Below are 20588 nucleotides of genomic sequence, written 5' to 3'. Positions count from 1 at the left end.
GTGACAAAGTACTATCAGAGCGCTTAGAGAATTTTTTCCAAATGATATTGCCCAACAAAATAATCTCAGTCCTGGAGATTTTCTTCACAGAAAAGCAACTGTGTAAATGGGTTACAGGAGGACAGGAAATGTAGATCCTACCATATCCTCTACCATGCCAAAGTTGTCTGCCTGAGAGTTAGGGAATGGTCTTTTGAAACTGAAGCTGAGAGGCTATTTTGCCTGATTGAGGTTCTGTGTGTCCCCAAGAGAAATAAATAAATGACTCAAAACCCCAAAAGATGGAAGAAGGAACAACCACACCTAACATTATTCCCCAGGATCCATTGTGGAACTTTTCCTGTCTCTGCAACTTTAAGCAAGGGAGATGTAATTTCCAGGGGGACTTCTTCAATGAGGGGGCACAGTTAAGCATCCTATTAGCCTTCAAGTTATGAGTGTTTCCTGCTCAATTCATGCTCCTTATGCCAAGAGCCTAGGAAGTAATCAGAGAAGTCACCACCCCAGCTGAAGTAATGAAGCCCGATCAACAGGAAGAGGTAGGGTTCTGTTACACAAGCTCATCAGCCAAGGGTGTACTTGGGATTCCAGTGACCCACTTTGGGTATTCTGTGGCTTTCCTCCACTGCAATTTGACAGTGTGGACAAGCAAAGCTACTGAAGCCTGAAAAGGCCCAATGATGGATGAGGTGCTCCTATCTGTCAGGAATGGAGGGTCTGGGTCATCCCACCAGACCTATACAGACGTTTAACCATTGAAAACATAGAATAAGAGAATCAGCGAATATCAGCTGCAACTGATTGTGTTAGGAATAACTGTCTTGGTGGACATGGTACTTCATATGAAATAATTTTGCTCTTGTAAGTTTCTCTTGCAAAGAGACCAGCAGAGTTTTCTCTTGGAAAACTCTGAAGAACTGTTCTCAGTTGGGGTGAATTTATGAGGCGAGGCAAGTAAATCTGAGAAGCACAGGGCTGAGCTCTAAGAGTTGCCCTCATGCCCCAACCACACCCCTGCTCAGAGTCAACACACTTATTTCCCCAACTTGCGTGTATTGGCTCTTTATGGCCCAAAGCTGGGACCATTCAGCTCCAGGCATCGCTCTCACCTAAGGTTGCCTTGCTCATTGTTTTGCCCCCTTTTCTAAACCCAGTTAGCACAGAATAGCTAGATGATTTGGGGGTTGAGGGGAGTGTCAAAAGCCCTAACCCCTTGCTTTGACTTTAGACAACTCAGTATGACCACTCCAGTATGACCACTCAGGATCCACTGAGGCTTCTTTTGCCAGCTTCTCCCTCTTCCCAATTTCTTTCTCTCATTCTCTTCAAGTGTTCCAAGAGCACTTTCCAATTACCTCCCTCTCAGCAGTATTTTTGGGAAACCTGGCATAAGGCAGTACCCTTTCATTTTCTCATAACATTTCCATGTTTCTAATTTATCTTCAACTCTATCCCCATGGAGCTAAAAGATCTAGCTGGTCTTGTCCCATAAACTTTATTTTCATTGTCCTTTTCCTGCCTCTTTCATTTGTCTTCCCTTCCTTTAGTCTTGATCAGCCCAACATACCTGGACTTTCAAACTGACATCTCATTGATAACATGGGGCCAGAGTTGGGACCTTTGCTCACAGCAGTTTTTTATAGTTGTGTGATATTTCAGCAAGCTCTGATACCACTGAAGGCCAGTGTTGCATTGATGTATGTACTCTAAGGAAGGCGAGAGGAAACAAATCCTACCTGAAAGCAGGACTTCAGCAGGAACCAACAAGCAAAGAGAAATGCCACAATCTAAAACTTCCTTTTCAATCTTTTCTTAAAGGCAGTATTTTACCAAGTAATGTAGGGGATATATACAAACAGCCAGGAACTTCAATTTGCATTTTTTTTTAAACTTTTGAATTGCTGCTTCCTTAGCACAGAAAATACTGCTTTTTGGTCTATCTATTTAGCTGTTTGATGAACCTATGTAGAATAAAAGAATATTGAAGGTTAACCTGGCCAAAAGTATCAAAGAGAAGCTAATGAAGACAATTTAGGAATATGCATAAAAATAATGATTTTTTTTTTTAAGGATTGGCACCAGAGGACTGTATATAATTTTAGAGCTTTTGAACTTTATTTTCAGCAATGTTGACTCCATCGTGTCATATTCTGCACCCCACAGAGTTGATTTTAGAAGGAGCAATCCTCGCTTCAAAGGCAGCTTTGTTCTTTGCACAATTCTGCTTCACATAGAATGGAATGAGAAACCTTTGTTTCTGCATCACAGATTTGTTATTGCTCTTCTGTCATAAAGATGTGATTCTACATTGATACATTTCTAACCATCTTGGTGTCCTTGACTGGGCAAATAACAGCTTCATTTTCCTTGGTTTCCTTATCTATGTAATGAAGACTTAGGCTAGTTTTTTGAATAACCACTTCAAACTTAAACACACACAGATATAAAGTGCTTTCACCAGTTTCTGAAAACTAACAAATCAATGAATGTTAACTTTCACATTTTTTTTTCATGAAGTTCTCATAAAGAAGCTACAACATAAAATACCATTCAAAAGTGGATTTGAACAATGACACCAAAGGAGAAATTAGAAATTCTGATTAAAACCATGAGTTTAACTTTCAAGTTTTACAAAACAGATTTTTAAAAATGTAAATTGAGCTATCAGATAATAATGCACACGTATCCAACTGAACTGCCCAAATGTACAATTCACATTTTGTGGTAACTTCATGCAAGAGAATTGTGGGAGCTTGAGGGTCCAAAGTGCTCCTGTATTGAACGTGAAGTCCTTCAACCTAGCTTTTCTTAGTGACTCTTACACATTATCAATTAATGCCTATACTCGTTTTCATAGACTGCTATATATAACACAAGTTCAGAGTGAAATCGAATCTCACCTGGATAAATAGCTTCTTTATTTTTTATTTATGCCTGCTCCTACCATAGTCTCCAGGAACATGCACATAGAGGACACCAAATTAATTGTCAGATCCTTCATTCCATGATCTGAAACCCACCCTGCTGATGCTCTAGTATCAAACAGACAAGTGACTGATGAAGCAGATGGGCCTTTTCCAAAATCCCTTATGAGCCAACAAATTCCAGACTTTTCAATCAGAAGGGAGAATTCAATTTCAAAAAGGAACACTTAAGGGGGGAAAGTCTGTATCATATTTTACCTTCTTCCTCTCAAGGAAAGGCAGCCTTTCCAAACAGCAGGTCTTTGAAAGTCTCATGACCAAGAAAACATGTAAATACCAAAGAAATTACCTCTTCTCTTTCTACTGAATTTTTACTCTATATGACTTCACAAGCAAAGTCAATAGTTTGAATTGTAGTTTAAAAAGATACAATTAAGATATTTTTAAAGCACAATCAAAAGAGTGAAAATGTCTTATTTTAGTCCAACAACAGGCTTACAAATCAACAAATACTGATTGAACTCCTACTATGTGCCAGACACCAGATATTCATGGCCACAACACATCAGGGTCTGTGCTTTTTACCTCAAAATATTATCCCTTTCCAAAGTATTAACACTTCCTAAAATATCATTTTCACTCCTGGGAAACTGAGGCAGAGAGAGGTTAAAATACCTGACCAAAGCCTTATTGTCCCTAGATGGTAAAACCATGATTCAAACCCTTATCTGCCTTCCAACAGACTTTTATTTTGATTGCTTTCACTTTTTATCATGTATTCAGAGTCGCTAGTAATTCAGTTGAATTGATCAGGAGCAGGGATATCTCACAAACGTTAGATAATAGACACAATAGATAATAGAAACATAATTCTCAACTTTCATAAACTAAATGTCACAGGGTATTTATAAAAATGGTTTGTCTTCTTTGAGAGCACTGTCCTAAAATATTCAGTATTTTCACCAAACATTTACCTTCTATAGACAGTTTATAATCATTTAACAACTTTTCAAATATTGTACGCCTTTGTATACCCTTTGTATATCAACGCTGGGGTATGAAATTCATGTTTGTGAAAATTGACACTCATTTTTTATCATGCTTGGCTGAGCAAAGGCAGGCAAGTTACTTCATCTCTCTGAACATTCTGCAATACTTTTATTAATTTAAGATTAAATTTTTAATATCTGCCCTTCACTTAGTCAACCATTCTATGAATTATTTACTTTTTGCATACTGTATTATCTGTGGACGCCATAATAAATTGCTATAAACTTGGTGGCTTATAACAACAAAAATGGATTCACTCACGGTTCTGAAGGTCAGAAGTCTGAAAGCAGGTGCCAGCAGGGTCATTCTCGCCCAGGAGGCTTGAGGGCTTTTTCTATCTTTGGTCATTGCTAGCAGTCACGACCTGTGGCTGCATCAGTCGTGCTAGGCTTCACCTCCGTGGTCTTCACCTTGCTTCCTCCTCTGGGCATCTTCTTTCTTTTATAAGGACGCTTGTTAATGGGCTATAGGGATCACCTGTGTGATCCAGGCTGCTCTCCAGCTCCTTAACTTAATTACATATAAAAAAAAAAAAACCCTTGTCCAAATAAAATCACATTCACAGGTTCTAGGTCATGTATGCTGCTTCTTATTTGGGGGTGTGGGAGTCTGTAGGTAAGGTAAAAGTATCAGGTTTTTCTGCCCTCCCGCCATTAGGATAGATGAGGGAACCCTGTGGTCCTGAATGCATGCCTGATGGCGGGCGCCTGAAGTGGGTACACCTGGGCTTTTAAGGGCGGCGTCACGGGGACGCCAGCAGGAGCAGAGAAGCTGAGAGAAGAAGAGTGAACGAGAAGAACCACAAGAGAAGCAGAGAATGCCAGAGAGCCTAGATAGAGTGAAGACTTGCTGGGGGCTGGGAGGCCTGCCAGCCTCCTGGCTCCCCAGCACCCCTGCCTGCCATGTGCCTGGTAAATCCCAATAAAAGCCTGCAAAAGCCACTGAGGACTCCAAGGACTCTCTCCTCCTTTACCTGGTCTGCTGGATCCAAAAACCTGCTCAGTGCCCATTCCTGCCCCTACAGAGTCATTCAGCCAAATGCACTTATTTTAGACATGGATGCTGAGATTACTTTGAGAGAAAAAGGCAGGATCTTCGAGTTAATGGAAACAGTTTCATTGCTGCAAGAACTTAGGAAAATTATAAAGTATTGTAGATGTTTCTCTTCCTGCTTTTGTTTCAATATGCTGATATGATAAAAAGAATTGGAAGCCAAGCCACCAGTGCGACTCATCATTTGTGGTAAGGACATTTTCCAAATAGAATAAGAGAGATGATACTTAATGTTGTACAATGTGACCCAAACACAAAATAATCTGTAAGCAAAACGTTTAAGAAGTTGAAGTTAACATTCCCCCACAATGATTCCCTAATTACAACATGTTTATAGATTCATTTCTTTGGGTATTTAAAGATTTTCATTGTAATACACCTTACTTCCCTACCTCAAAAGTTCTAGAAAGGACAATACCTTTGAGTTTAAATATTAACTCTTGTGTGGGGGAGGGGCCTGCTTTGTTCCTTGATATTCAAAGTGTGGGCCACAGATCAGCAGGTAAATTATCACCTGGTAGCTTGTTAGAAATCCTAATATCAGGCCACACCCAGCCGGACCAAATCCTGTGTGCTGGTAATTAGTAGGCACATTGCATTTTGAAAAGTTAAGATGGAACTTCAGGCTTATGTTCACGGATGATAAGGGTCACCAGTGTGAGACAAAATGAAAAAAAATAATTTGTAAGTGTGTAAGGCTAATTAATAAAATGTAGTTTATTCTGATACTGAGTTTCCTATTACTAGTTTTCTCCTATGAAACGAAGATGCATGCGTGTACATGTTTATGTATGTGTTTAGTCCTTTTCAAAATATGTGATAAGCACCCACAGTAATTTTTACTTTTGTAGGGTAATTAAGTGAAAAATCAGGCTTTTTACTCCTTCCTAGGCTTGGAACCCTCTGGTGATTGTGGACACCTGGGCCAGAGAGCACGGGGCATGGGCATAAGTAAGGGGGACATCTGTGCTGAAGGGCGAGGGGCTATGAGATTGAAAGACAGGGGAATGCCAGAGAAATGCTGAGAGAGAAAGCTGGTCTGTCCCCTCATTCAGCATCAAAGGCCTGTTAAAAACCGAAGGTTCCAAAATTATCTTTTCATCTGTGAGAATCAACAATGCATTTACCCGGCCTGGGATTGTAACAGGGAACCTTCCCTGGTACAGGATGGCTGCAAAACTCCCATAAAATCCAAAAGTAGGAAGGTGAGAGGATGAGTTACTCAAGACAAGTGTGGAGTTAGTAGACGAGGAGAAAGTGGAGGGTGGAATATCAAAGAAGAATATTTCTTTACATTTTTCTTAACAGTTCTTAACATTTTCCTTAAGTTTTTCCCCTCCCCCCCCACTTAGGGTGGGCCTCATATAAAAGGCTTGGCAAATTACCAAAATGTCACTCCACCTGGCACTGATAAGCCCTCTTCCTGCTAGAAATGTTCACAAGATACAGATCATCCTATGAATTACTGGAAAACATCTTTTAAAGTAGTGGGCCATGGCTTGGAAAGTAATCTCAAGTCCTAGGATTTCCTCAGAGGGGAAATCTTGCATGGGCTTATCTCACAAATAGTCCCTTTCGCTGAGAAAATCAAAGTCGTGTTTGAATGTTACCCTTTGCTTCAGAGATGTCTCATTTTGTTTTCCTGCATCAATACCGAGACACTGAAAACTTAAAAATGAAAACTATGCAAATGTGTAACATTTCTTCAAAAGTATACTTTGAAGGAAATAATAAGGAAGGTGAAAGGTGGGAAGGTCCTTGAAAATGAATATCATAACATTTGTGCATTCTTTGAACAAACTAGTGACATTTAAGATTGCTAAATTAACATTTTAATTTTTCTGACACAACTCAGTGATTCGAAAGGCAAAGTCCTGAGCTATTTTCCTTTTCTCACAAACCCCCATTGTTTCTCATGTAAATGTATACCTTGCATTCATTAATTAAAGGTTACTCTACAGCAGATTCTTTTTCTAATTTACCAAAGATCAGACCTTTTAATCATTAGAACAAACATGTTAGTTAGTAAACAAAAATGCTTATATATCAAAGACCAAAAATATTCAACTTTGTAAAATTATTCCTACACAGCTTACTTACAAATATTAGTTAACGTACCTTACCTTTCTTATAAAATTAGAAGTAAAACAGAAACACATGAGTAAATAAATATTTGATCTTTCCTGGTGCCTGCATCTTGCAATTATTAGCATGATGGGATTTTAAATGTTAAGGAAATAATAATTTGCCATCAATGGAGATGGGAGAATTTTGTTTATTAGTCTAGTGTGATTCAATTTGTGAAAATGTGCTTCATTGATCTTTGCAAAAGAACTTTAATTGGAAATGAATATCACAATCTATTTGCCACACCAATAAGCTCAAGTTGCTGCAGTTCATTAAGTACTACACCTGCTATTTAACTTTCCATGGGGAGAAACTTCATGATTTAATACATTTAGGGGTGGCCAGGTGGGAGTTCAAAAAACAGCAGTTTGATCTACTTACTTCTCTACTCATCCCAAGTTGTTAAAATAGGCCCAAATTTCCTTCTTAAGGTAAATATGACCTAGTACTTGATCTGGATATCCCTTTATCCTTTTATAGAGATATAAATTCTTAAGCACAAGTGTAATCCATTTAAATGATATTCTTTAGACTAAAAATCCCACAAATAAATGAGGAAAGTGTGTTTTTTAATATCATTGCACACAGGGGTTGCCAGATCACCCTTTAAAAGCAATCTAAAGCTCAGTGGGGTGGGGAGAAGATGAGAATACAGACGAAAGCACAAGCTTTTTATTTTAGGATAAAGCCGCAGGACAGATGCTAAATAAACAATATCAACAGCCACCCTCAACAGGGCAGATTCCCTTCAACAAATAATCAAGAAACAGCAGTCAAGGATAAGTAACAAAGCGCTCTATAAATTCTCTTAGATGAAAGAGCTAAAAATAATAGACTGGGTTCCCAAGAAAGACTCCATAGTTTTAGTTTTTTGAAAAATGAGTTCTTATATCAGGCAGTAACAGGGTTTGTGGAGACTTCCTGTGCTGAAATTTGAAACAAAACTAGGGCTGTGGGCTTGGTCCTCTGGAGTGCTGGGTCCCTAGGGGCTACCTGGGAGTAGTTTGGCTCCAGGCTGTGTATGCAAGTTGTCATTGTGAGCACAGTGAGAGTGCCCTAGGGCATGGCTTACCACCAACCCACCTTTTTCCCAATTGAAGTAATTCTCACTATTTTTTTTTTTTTATTTTAAAGATTTATTTATGCATAAACTGGGGTACAGGCCAGGTGTGGGGTGGGGGTGAGAGGATTCACCAGAGACATACTGGGAACAGAATGCTGACCACCAACTCACCTTTTTCCCAGGAGAAGTAATTCATTGAGTAATTTTAAATTTTATAAAGAGTGACTGGTACTTTTCTGGTGATAAAATGGAAGGGCTAATGTTTAAATTGTATTTTAATTATATTTGAAAAATTCACTGAAATTTATAATTTAGGTTTTTTTTTTTTTTTTTTTTTTAGTGCCAATGCTCCCCTATCCAAAATACATTCCAACTTTCTATAAAACTTATACAAAAATGTAAATTATTTTTGGACATATATTGTGATACATTTTTATGTGATTTTTTTTTTTTTCCCATAAGGTGAGGTATTTCTATAAGCAAATCAGAAATAAGAGATCTGCATTTTCTCCATTTTGGTTAATCTAGGCAGTTTTTTCTCTTTAAAGACAAATTAATGGGTTTATTCAACAAACTTGGGTACTGTTTTCTAGAAGACTTCAAGATGAGAAGCAGGCATGGGGATACACCCATAAATCAGATATCAGTGACACTTGGTGATTTTTAAAATGTGTGACATTTAAAATGCAGATTTTTCACCTCTGACCCCAAAAATCAGAACTAGGGAAGGGGATGTCAGCATATTTGAATTTCTTGAAAAAGGCCCTTAAGTGATTCTAATCGTAAACAGGGTTGAGAATCATTGGAAGAGTATAAGATAGACCACAAGCAAATAATTACAAATTAACGTGATAATATGTACACTACAGAGTAAAAACATGCAAGAAAATCCACAAAATTATCTCTTATTCACTCATAACAGCTGGGTTTGTAAACGGTACAGGAGGATGTTAGCTATTCCTTTACACAACTCTGAATACCTTTGTTTGCAAATAACAGGTGTAACTTCCAAAACTTAATAGTCAGCAATACATTGGGAAGGTTGAAATAAAATAACAACAGTCTTACAGAAACACAGATAAAAGCAGCTAATGTAATCTACAAAGTAAATGGCCTAAAGCAATCTGGATAAATATTTACAACTCATGACATTTACATTTTTTACTATGTAGTGGTTTTAAGTAAATTAAAACAATTTGAAAGCTAGATCAATTAAATCTACTGAGCAGGGTAGAACTCATTAGAGTATGGTTAACAACAAAGGAGTGCAGGCAAAGAGAAAAAGAGATTGATGCATGTTATGTGAAGGGAGGCTGCTGTGTGATGGGTATAACTAGGGCCCTTAGGCCCATATGTGGGAGTACAGGGAGTTCTGGAAAAGTATGACTAAACTGAAAACTTTTATTTTTTAATTGCTTGGGGATTTTTTTTTTAAAAGATTATTTATGCATAAAAAGCTGGGGTGCAGGCCAGAGGTGCAGGGGTGAGAAGATTCACCAGAGACAGAGTGGGGAACAGAAAAGACAGATTGACTGCAATACACTGCTAAAGGGAGCAGCAGGTGAGTCAGGAGAGATCTGCTGCGCCATGTGGGTACCTCCCTGGCTGGAGATCAAACTCATGCTGCAGTGGCTGCAGATAGCTTCATACCGCTGACACTTAACCCCTTATGCCACCAGGGAGGCCCCTAAACTGAAAACTTAATGAGCGGGACTGGCTAGGAAAAGTAGAAGTAAAAGAAAAATTTTCAGCAAAGGATTTGAGGAAAGTGTATAGCAATGAGCAATGAAGAGATTAGCTAAGGCTGGACAGAGAAATTTGGGGTTGGGATAGAGGAAAGTAGTTTAGATCTATGACTGGAGAGACTGACAGGGTTGCATCATTTGGTATTTGGAAAGCTATGTCACTATTGGTAGACCGAGGTAGATGGACCAGCTTCTCTTGGGCCTGCATCCTGTCTGTAATTTCATGGCATGAGACAAACATTTCAAGGTGTGTGGCAAAAATGAAAAACTCTGTGATAAAGGTGAACGTATCTTAAAAATATATATGTCCTGAAAAATGATGTACAAAATTAAGCTTCACTGTTAACTTATCATTTCTATGTTGTAACTTCAGAAATATATTAACAGCAATTTATTGATGACTAAACCTTCCAAAGAATTATTGAGGTTAAGGGAAAACAAAATGATAAATTATTTTTTTTCCCTAGAAATACACAGCTTCATTTTTGTCATTGTCTTTGTCATCCAGATTTAGCTACTAGGGTCAACTTCTACCACTCCTTTCTGCTTCCACCCAGTTTCCCACACATAGACCTCCTGTTGTTATTCAGTTGTAATGACTCCTCCTGTCTGTTTCCTTGGTTTTGGATTTTCTTACTTCTGTTTGAATTACGCTGCATTTCACTAACATTGCAGACCTTTAATATCATTCCATGTTCTATTCTCACTGAAACCTAGTTTTCAGTCTTGTACAACACTGTTTAACCACATTCTCTGGATTACTTAGGTGTTAGTCTAGAATAAAAATAATTTATCCTAACATAAAGGAACTCTTCAAAATCTAAACTGACCCCCCACCTTTGAGATCTCATCTCTGTTTGAAGCATAACTGGGAGCAAGAGGGGAAGAAATTGTTCATCCTGAACAAATTCTCAGAACTAGCCTTGTATCAGAAGTGGATTAAGGTAATATGTCCACTTTAAGGTTTCCAGCAATGTAATGAGAGCACTTTAGAAGAGTCAATGTAAAAAGCAAGTTTTTGAAGTAAAGATAACAGAAGAGTGGGTGGTATCTTTTGTTTGTTCATAATTTATCCAGCTCCTCACCTCAGACCTAGCTCTGCTTCAGGCTGGGTTCTGCCAACACCTATATCCAGAACTCTCTGCCAACTGAGTCTATTCAGTGCCTCTTCTCATCTTTGTACGTTTTCAGATCTTAAAAAAAAAAAAGCACCATCCTGCTATATTAGTAAATTCCAAGTTGCTGTGGAGCCCGATTGTTAAAAAGTTCATACACCTCTTCAAAGTACAATTTCTGAGAGTCAGTGAGATTATTTGGGAGTGGGGACAGGGAAATGAAACAAATCTTGCATTATGCTTAGACCCAATGTGTTTTTGAAGTGTTTCCTGCTTCTATGAGTAGAATAATGATTCTTCTTAGTATACCAGTCATAATTGGCACAGAAGCACATATTCTCTAGTGCCAGGTTGCTGCATGCAACAGATGTTCTCAGATTTGTCACAAGTAGTAGGAACCTGTCAGATACTGATGAACCTTGAATTTTGATGCCTTATATCCTAAATATTTCTAAAAGAAACACATGCCTAGTAATTAAGAAATTATATACGAATCAATTCCCATCCTCCTTCAAATCCTTTCTAATTCTTCTTTGCTAACAGAACTCTGATTTTGTCCAGATACTGGAGGTTTTGTGCTTCAGGGGAACTGAAGGTTGATTACTCTAAGTCAATTTAATAATTCCATTTTCTTGACAATTATTGGTTTAGACAAGGACATGTGATATAATTCTGACTAATGTGCTGTAAAGGAAAATCTAATGGGGAGAGTGACTGGGAAGGTTTTCCTCTACTCTGAAAAAAGGACACCAGCAGAAATTAGTCAAATTTCCCTGTCTGTTGCTGGAAATAATGCCAGGAAACATAGTTGACTGAAAAAGCAAAGTCAATAGGATCAAAGAGAATGAAAATCTTGACATTGTGAAATTGATGTCTTAATGAATTCTGGAACTTCCAAACCCCTGGTCTACAATTCTATGAATGGATTAACTCCTTGTTACTTACATCACTTTTAGAAATAAATGCCAGGATACTTGCAGACTAGGCATCCAAACTGTTTTAGCTATTTAATGATATGTCTTTGGGAATTTTTATTAAGTGATTGTTAGGCATCTCTCAAGAGGGAGAATGATTCAAGAGTGTGCTCACTTCACTTGGGAGAACCATCCCTCAGTTCACACTGTGATGGCTACATTTCTGGAGTTGGATCATCTTTGATATTATAACAGTCTGTTTTCAATGGAGCATGTGCTCAAATTACTTTTTATGTTGATGTTAATGACTTGTACTTGTGGCAGTAAAATGAAGTGGAAAGAACACTGGGCTGGAAGTCAGAAGTCTTGAATTCTTGTCCTTATGTTGATACAAAGCCTCTGTGTGACCTTGATCAGAAAATTGAACACTCTGGGATGTGTTTTTCTTAACTAAGTCATGATTATCTTCAATGGGGTCCTAACTTCTAGAGTGCAAAATACCCACAATTCTCATCTGGGATTCAGCAGCAGATGCTACAAGCTGGGTTGTTTCTAACAAGGGATATCCTTTAAGCATTTTCTACTTTTCGTGGTATGGTATTTATCTGTACCTATAGCATAAAGTATTGATTTTAATCCAAAATTGAGTATTTTTTTTAATTAACTGACTTGGCTCACAGTGTTCTCTGCCCAGTGTTGATAAGCTCAGGCCTACCTATCATTTGGTGAAGTGCTGGATACAGCAGAGACAATGTGAATGTCAAGATGTGGACAGGTTATCATCTGCTTTTGAAGTACTGGATGAGGATTAGTATATGGGGATTTGTATCACGTGGCACTAGTAGAATCCTGAGATGAAATATCCCAGTTGAAAAAAGAAAGAAAACATGTTGATTTATTTAAGATTGAAGATCTAGAAATCTGGTTTAGAGTTACATAAGTTAATATAGGACATATTTCCTTAAGAAGACCTCCTATTTAAATCTCAGGGCTTCAAAAGTAGGGGGACAGAGAGGAAATTTCTTCACACTATCTCCAACTTACATTATTGATCTTTGTTAAGAAAAGGTGCTAGTGACAAAGATGTCAAGAGTAACCGTTCATCACTGAACAGTAACATTATAAAAAAAAAGGGGGCTCCATCCCTAAATGAAAGTTAGGACCCAAAAGTCAGCTGCCCGCTGAGGAGGTTAAGAGAATTTTTTTGTTCAGCAACCCACGGATGGGCTGTGACATCCTCCCATCTCGCTCAAACAGCTCTTTATGTCATCTCTGATGTTGGCTGCCTTTGATAATAGGATTACTGTTGTGTTGCATTTCTAGTGCACTGTTTCACTTTATTACAACTTTGCACAATAGGCTACCTACAGAGGCACTCATTAAGGCACTTGGGATTCATAAACTGGAAAGAAAATCTTTAAAAATATAAAAAGGTCATAAGGGAATACGGTCACCAAGGTGACCAAAGCTAGTATAATAAAGAAGCTGGTTATACAGAAGGCTACAGAATCAGCACAATCACATCTTTGTTATTAATGCTCCATAAACAAAACAAGCTGGTGCAGATAAATGACCAGATATTTCCAATTTTTTCATTCACTATTATCATTGGATTAGAAGCCAGGATTCTGCACTTCCTTTAAAAGCATATTTCCATATTGGAACAGTCAAAGCCAGTAAGAGAGATATTTATGCATGATTTGGCAAAATGAAAAAAATAGTATTCACCTCAAACTAGTCACACTGTCTCCTATATATTTGAGATACAATCACTCATGCTTTTGTTCCATTTGGAGGGCAACATAGAACATTTTAAATTTTTTAAAATGAGGTCATGACAACTGAACCAACAATAGGAAATAAAATCTCTAAATCAGTTTAATGTGTTTAATAGTAAATAACCTATTCAAACATTCAACAGCATAATTAGTTTTCAGAAATGTTCACAGGTGGAAAGAATACATGGTATAGGGTTGGAGTCTTTGGGTTTGCACAAAAGGACTTGTAGATAGTATCACCCTAGCCCTGTTGGCTCCAATCCTAATAGTCCCTGAACATTTACTGAAGTTTCCCTCACTCAGCTTTTAATTCCTTTCTGGTTACTGGAAACAGTGAGAAGAAAACAGATGAAACTAGAAATGGTGGCAAAGGAAGCGATGGCCCCCATTGAGGTCATTCTTCCATTGAAGTCTTCGTACACTGTTCCAGATCCTTCTGTTCTTTTACCTGATGATATTCTGTTTAACCTTCTTCCCTACCCATTAAGACAACAAGGAAAATACCTTCTTGCTATATTGATATTCATTGTTTATTCTTCTTTCCCCATCATGAATATCTCTATTTTAAAAAAACAGTTGTCATTGTGACACTCTTCTGCTCTTTTTTGTGATGTTCAGGGCCTTCCATAATGTGAATCCAACCAAACTAACTACCATTTCCTAACTCATCCCAACATGTGCATCCTCTGACTTAGTCAAATTCTCCCTGGATGTCCTGACCACTTATTGCTCGTGCCTACATTATGTTTTTTAATTTTTTTAGAATTTCCTTTTTCCCTACCTCCACTTATCCTTAAAGCAGTTATCCTTCCAAATTCAACAAAATATTCAAGAGGATATTAAAATGTGCTCAGGTCATTAAGTGGTAGAGCAGAGATTCAAACCCAGAAATGCTGTCTCTAGAATCTGTGCTAATGGCTGTTAAATAAGCATTAAAACTCAAATTCAAAATGGAATGTTAGGACTTTATGCTTTAGAATTTGGAGACACTGAAGTTAGAACTAGGTCTAAATTTAAGGCTTCCCAAAGTAATTTTAGATATCCTAAATAAATAAGTATAACTTCAAAATTAATGCTAACTGTCATATATGTTTTAAAATTACACATCTATAAATAACTACATAAATGGGACTAATGAAGAAGAAAAATATCTCAAACATGTGAAAAATGTTACTCATGGGGTAAAACTGATTCCATTTCTAAGAAAGCATAACCCAAAACAGAAGAGGGTTATATGCTTATTTTTAGAATTAAAATAAGATAAATTGACCAAATGTTTGCTAATTTTCAAGGTACCTATCTGTTACACAATAATTATAGAATGTTTGCCATTTAACCATAGAAGTGTGATAAATAAAATGTTATCAGGCTGAGATACAAATATAACACCTGAGTAAACAATTCAACTATGTCATTGTGGAGTATATTTACTATATATTTAATAACATAGAAAAACAAAAAAGAAAATAGGAAAAAACCTAGAAACAAACCTGGATCACATATCAGGATGTATTTAAATTAAAAAAACAAAACAAAGTGTAAACATCATGGTGCCATTCCTTGACAGTGCCCATGAGCTTGAGTGTGGTATTCATATTTGCTTGTTAACTTCAGGAAGTTTATTTTGGAAATAAATAAAAAGTAGCTGGAAAAGAATCATGGCTAGTGGAATTGAAAAAAGATCATGCAAGATTATTCAATTTGGAGGGGCATTTTGTATGAAATAATATTAAAGATATTTTTCAGGGATAATAAAAAGTGTTTCAAAATAGCTGACATTTATGGAACTCTTATGTGCTGAAATTGTGCAATGCCCTCTTTAAAAGCCTTAAACAAAGCTTATGGGTTGACATATCTCAGCTATACTAAAAATTGCCCTAATATGTTTTATGAAACTATCTAAATAAATGAAATGTAATTTAATACTCAGGAATTCTTTGGCAGAGAATAAGAGAAAGATCTATAGATAAAATGTTCTTCAAATTAACAACAAGTGATTTTAAATTCACAAAGATCCTTTCAGGGGTGCATATATTATTATTGGTTGGAATGGCAAGTGTATGTTGTACCATTCCTAAATATTAGTGATACTCATTTTCTTAAAAATGACACTTAGTTTGGTAGATCATAATTTCAGTTTTATTTATTATTTTAATTTCAGTTTTATTAAAGTGCATGCTTAGTTTGACGTACTTGGATTTTTAAAAAATGTACTTTGTTAACGTGGAACCATTTTAGCTCAAGTTCATTCAGCTAAAATTATGCGATGAGATTGTTCAGGTAGTTCCATTGGTTGTCTTTTCTCAAGTCAAGACTTTTTATATTCAGTAACTTTTTTTTTGACAGATAATAATGATTTTAAAAGAGTTGCTTCTATTTACTACTTCACTGTGATAGATATTATTTTGACTTCAACACTATCAGCAGGATCTGTCCCAATAGATAGGAACTTAGGAAATCTGCCTCAAAGAAAGCAAGAAATGGAAACACCAAAAGAAAATGGGATACTAATGATATTCTGTTGTATAAGACTTTTTGTTTAAGTCACTTATATTTTAAGGGTAGATTGCTATGAGTCAAACAGGAACTCAATGCCTTGGGCTCCTTATACATTAAGTGGTAAAAGATTATTTGTGTGGATGGCCAAATCTATACAGGTCAAATCAGTACAGTCCACCAGACTAAGACACATAGAGGGAGTCATATATATCTGTTTCTGTTTACGAGAATTGACTATTTAGAGGAAGTCTAATCTTATCTGGAATGTAGTAGCCTTATACAAAACATCTATGATACCAATAACACTACTAATGAAGGGCTCAAAGCAAGACCCAGGGACACCTTGGGTATATGACTAAACTTACCCAGGATGAAAATTATTCTCTCCATAGCCATTTCAATTTAAATTATTAAAAGGATATAATGAGCTATCTTTACCTCGGCATGAGACCAAAGTACACATTAGTGCAGCAGGTGAATTTACCAAGTGGTATTCAAGTGCATAAACTGAGAGATAATATATTTCTAAAAATTAATAACACACCCTGGGAGGGTATTTCTTTTGTTTTTAATTTGGATGCCTCTTCATAATTCTCAGTTTGGATTTAGGAGATTTATCATAACTGTTAAAAGATATGATTCACATCATTAAGCATGATCATTTTCATCATAAAGGAAATGATTCACACACTAAAACCCATGTAAAATATATATTTGGAATAATTCAACTTATTAGTATGGAAATACTTTTATACCTGAAGGATTATAATTCTTCATTTTTAAATGCATATAGTCAGTAATAATCTCCTCCATGTGACAACAATTTCTGTTAATTCTTTCTAAAGAAAAAAAAGTGGGGGTTTATGAGGGCAGGTTTCACACTGATAGTATTCTATGTAGGCTCAGAAGTCTAGTTGTGCATATCTTCCTCAAAAGAGTGAGGATCATCACTATTTGTTAGAGAACATCACCTCTTGAACCTACCTAATTAAATGGAAAGTTTCAGAAAGATAAATTGACTGAAGATGACCAAGAAAATGGTTTAAGAACGTATAACAGATTGGTAACCCTAGTCTGATCTCATATTGCTTCCTTCCCAATTAAAGAAAGCTTGGGGAGAGAAAATACTCAGAATCCCATAAGGATTGCTTATTATGTGTAACTTGCAAAAAATATGTTTAAGACATATTAGTTACAAAAGGGTGTTTCATTAGAGAATGGAACAAATTAGAATTAAAAAAAAAATCCCTCATGGTATGCACATTGAGTAGAACATGTGTTGCATAACAAGGCGTGCATTGATAAACTAATCATCACACAGATTCATCATCATTTTCCCCTTTTGGGTGCCAACTGCACCCAAAAACACTTGAGGTTTTCGTCTCAATTGGAGTGAAGTAGTGGAGCTGAGCTATTGTGTACATGAACTGAGTCTAAATGCTTTATTGGGTGCCATCAATTTTACCCTTCACTTGACTATAGCTGCTAAGCCTGGTTTCACCAAACCCTGTGCAGATAGCAGGGTAACCATGACTATTCAGTGTTCACACAGCAATACAAGCACAACCATTATTCTGCCAAAAAAAAAAAAATTCTCCATTCTGTGAGGTATAGAATTAAGTATATAATAGAGCAGTCTTTACAATTATCACACACTAAAGAATTCAACCAGCTTGATTTGTACTATTGCATAAAACTTAGGAATCTTAGGAAATCTTAGGAAATCTTAGGAAAGTTACTAAGCTCAGGCATTAGCATTATTCTGTTTTACTTGATGAACAAACTTTCTCTGAGGAAGGGAGAAGCATGGGTTGGAATGATGTAGGCTGTTGTAGCCAGATCAAGATGGAATATATATAACCAAACATCAAGTCTTAGTGGAATTCCTGTGACAAAGTCAATGACTTGCTCCTGACCAGACCGGATGTCATGTCACCCATAGGCAAGGTTGATGGACAGCCAATAAGCAGTGTCAAGTCATGAATTCAAGGGCTCATGTGCTCACTGCCTGTCTTAGGCTCTACTGGAACTTTAGTTGGCATTTTAATTGAAACACTTTAGGATAATATTCATGGAAATTGGACTTTTTAATTCCACACACACTGATTTTTCAAGTACATTAATCAAATCTACTTCCGAAGTATAATTTTCTATTGGTGTTGATACTTTCATTGGAATGCACTAATATTAATACATTCAATTGTAATGATTAGACAGAAAATCAATATTTTAAGATATTAATTCTCAAAAATATAATCTACCTCAGGTAGATGAAAAGTGTGTAGTCTCCGAAAGCCCACGCCCAATTATGGATTGATGAAGCAATATTGGCAAAAAAAATAGCACTCTGAGAGGATTGATTCCTTTTAAGGAGATTTAATTTCTTTGGATTCATTTAACTGCAAAACATCACTCTTTAAAATGTGAATATATCAAATGCAATAATAAATCTGTGAACTGTCAGCTTATATTTTATTTCACGATGCCATTCCTATCCTAGGATACAGAGAAAAGTAACTGATAAGTTGTTATAATGAAGATAAAAGTAATGAAATTTGAAGTGTGGTTATTTCTAATTTCAAATACATTCAATGCATATACTAATAGAACCCAGCAATCATTCAAAGTCAACATTTTGATGAGTATAATCAATAAGAAGGTAACAGCAGACCAAGCTAGGTACTGGCATTACTAAATTTGTAAGGCAGGAGGAAAGACAAGACACAGTTTATATTTTTGTGCATATAATCATGAGATTTGGCAAATCAAGTATTAAAATTAATGTGTAAAACATTTTTTTTTTTTAAATTTATTTATGTTTACAAGAACTGGGGTGTAAGCCAGAGGTGCATGGGGTGAAAGGATTCACCAGAGAATGAGGAGCAGAACAGGCAGATCTGCTGAAATACACTGCTGAGGGAAGCAGTGGGCAAGACAGGAGAGGTCTGCTGTGCCATGTGAGTTAGCTCTCTGCCCAGGGATGGAACTCATGCCACAGTGGCTGGTGATAGCTTGAAAGCACTGAGACCTTAACCCCTGTTCCACCAGGGAGGCCCTAAAACACCTTTTCTAAATAACTTTATTCACTAAGCTCATAATTCCAGCTTTAATTCAAAGTTAATTCAATAAATCCAAAATAATTAGAAAACACTATCTTTCAAGGTAGTTATAATTTAACATAAGCGACAAGGAAGATGGGATTCAAGAAGGTGATCCACCATTAGACTATTAAGGGGAGCATTAATATTTTCATGAGCCAATCAATCTTTTTTAATGACTCTAAACCATTCAGTAAAGGAACATTGAAACAAGTTACCATCACTGAAAAAAACACACTACTTAGTCCTTCTATAGCATTATTTGAGACCTTACATAAATTTTGGAGGTTAAATTTAGATAGGCATTGACATAAAATTTTTAGATTTTTTTTTTTGGGGGGGGATTTTTTGATAAAGGATAATTTGGTAATGAAGTTGGTCTAGAGAGGAAGAGATAACTTGCTTTTTTAATCCTGTGAATGCATAAGTCATGTTCAGTATAACAAATAGTTGGCTGGATTTTGAACTTCATGTTCCTATGAATCTCAACAGAACGTTATCCAAAGCCCTTCAAACTTGATTCTTCCTTTTGTAAATTAGTACTAAGCCCACCTCCAATGCATAGGCTTTAAAAAATCAGCCAAATGAAACTGTAAGATATTTAAGGTGCATGTTGTGATGACTAAACACCACAGTGGTGTCTACACTGTGAAAAGATTAATTAACTAATTAACACAGCTAATTCACACTATTAATTAACACAGCCATCACCTCACACCTATGTATATTTTTTTGGTAAGTACATTTAAATTTTCCTCCCAGAAAATGTCAATTTTATAATATCATGTTATTGTACCTGTTTGTCATTTGCAACTCTCCTTTGGAAAAATGTCTATTCAGTTCCCCTACTCATTTTTTAATAAAAAGTATTTTTTTTAGTATGAGTTATATAAATATATATTTTCATTTGTAACTCATTATCAGATAGAGGTTTGCAAACATTGTCTTCCATTTTGTAGATTGTGCCATCATTTTTTTGGTAATGGTTTCCTTTGTGGTACAGAAGCTGTTTAGTTTTATATGGACACACTTTTTTGCTTCTGTTGCCTGTGATTTTTGGTATAAAATATAAAAACAAAAAACAAAAACAAAAAAGCATAGCCAAGGAACTTTGTGATTTTTTTCTAAGAGTTTTATAGTTCCAGGTCTCATGTTTGTCTTTAATTCTTTTTTTTTAAGATTTATTTATTTATGCATGCAAGAACTGGGGTACAGGCCAAAG

General features: G+C 36.4%; 2 protein-coding genes across 3 annotated transcripts in view; both read right to left on the bottom strand.

Moving 5' to 3' along the window:
• The window catches only part of VWC2L (von Willebrand factor C domain containing 2 like), a 106844-nt gene extending 102034 nt beyond the window's left edge, over positions 1–4810 (bottom strand). For both annotated transcript variants that reach the window (XM_037523991.2, XM_054700065.1), the window contains exon 1: positions 4236–4810. The gene's annotated coding sequence lies outside the window, so the exon portion shown is untranslated. The remainder of the gene's footprint in view (positions 1–4235) is intronic.
• Positions 1–20588, bottom strand: part of SPAG16 (sperm associated antigen 16) — a 696030-nt gene that overhangs the window by 72131 nt on the left and 603311 nt on the right. The gene's annotated exons all lie outside the window — the stretch shown is intronic.

Source organism: Talpa occidentalis, unplaced genomic scaffold (genome assembly GCF_014898055.3).
Source record: "Talpa occidentalis isolate TD23 unplaced genomic scaffold, MPIMG_talOcc4v2.1 talOcc4.3, whole genome shotgun sequence".
Taxonomy (NCBI): Eukaryota; Metazoa; Chordata; class Mammalia; order Eulipotyphla; family Talpidae; genus Talpa; species Talpa occidentalis.
Note: the sequence above shows the minus strand (reverse complement) of the source record. Positions and strands in the feature narration are given on the sequence as shown.